The sequence below is a fragment of the Chrysochloris asiatica genome, unplaced genomic scaffold, assembly GCF_000296735.1.
Source record: "Chrysochloris asiatica unplaced genomic scaffold, ChrAsi1.0 scaffold00009, whole genome shotgun sequence".
Lineage (NCBI taxonomy): Eukaryota > Metazoa > Chordata > Mammalia > Afrosoricida > Chrysochloridae > Chrysochloris > Chrysochloris asiatica.
The window spans coordinates 10,572,693-10,574,052 of NW_006408527.1; positions in this window are offsets into that span (position 1 = coordinate 10,572,693).

Consider the following 1,360-nt stretch of genomic DNA (forward strand, 5'->3'; position numbering starts at 1 on the left):
TGGAGATGCCTGCAGATCTAAAGGAGAATTTTAGGACAAGGATGCATTAAGCTTTCATTCAAATGTTTTTGGACATTTTTTTCAGTGATAAGCACTGTGCTGGTCTGAGCATGTTTTCAGTTTATGGGAAAGGTCTAATAGGAAGTGTAAAGACAGAAGTTCTGGTAGGGGATAAATTATGGAGTGCTATTCTAGATGATCTGCCATGCATCTGTCAGTTTGTAATACTGTAATACTGTGGGGGCTTGTATGTTGCTGAGATGTTGGAAGCTATTCCACCAATATTTCAAATACCAGCAGGGTCACTCATGCATGGTAGGCAGGTTTCAACAGAGCTTCCAGACTAAAATAGACTAGGTAAAAGGACTTGGTGATCTGCTTCTCAAAACACTGGTGATGATTGGGAAGACAATTAAAATATGATAGAGTAAGAGTGGACTCCTAAAAGTACACACGACCTTAATGCTATGGATGGAACAAAACTCTAGGGACTTGTATCTGCTGACGTGGCATGACTCAAAATAAGAAGAAACAGCTATAAACATACATTAATAATTGGAAAGTGGGAGTGTACAAAGCATGAATTAAAAAAAATTTGAAGCTGTCAAAAAAGAAATTGAATGCATAAAGATGCATATCCTAGGCAGTGGTGGTGGTGGTGATGGTGGTGGTGTGCCGTGGAGATGATTCTGACTCATAGAGTCCCTGCACAGGGTTTCCGAGGCTGTAAATCTTTATGGGAGCAGAAAGCCTCATCTTTCTCCTGAATAACAGCTGGTGGTTTTAAACTGTTGACCATGAGATTAGCAGTCCGACTCATAACCACACTACCAGAGCTCCTCTATCCCAGGCAGTCATGAGTTGAAATGGACTGGTATTCATCTTGAATTAGATAGTGTTCATCTTGAATTAGATAGTCATATGGTATACCACTGGTGTTCATCATGAATTAGATAGTCATATGGTATACCATGCTGTGAATTAAAAAATGAAGAGAAACAGTGCCACGTTCATCTTCACAAAGAACATTTCGAGATCAATTCTGAAATACATCTTCCGGGACTATATCAGACAGTGTTTCATTGCCATTCACAAGGCTATCACTTTCCAGCTTTTTTGGACAAAGATCATTAAGTCCTTTCTCCTAGTCGCTCTTAATCTGGAAGCTCTGTCAAAACCTGCCTACCATAAGTGACCCTACTGGTGCAATAGTGCCAATGATAGGAGAAAATCCACATGCTAGCAAGGAAGACAAATCAATAAACTATATTACTCAAATTTACACATCAACCACTAATGGCAAAGATGGAGAAACTGAATATTTTTACCAACTTTTATAGTTTAAAGTTGATCAAACATA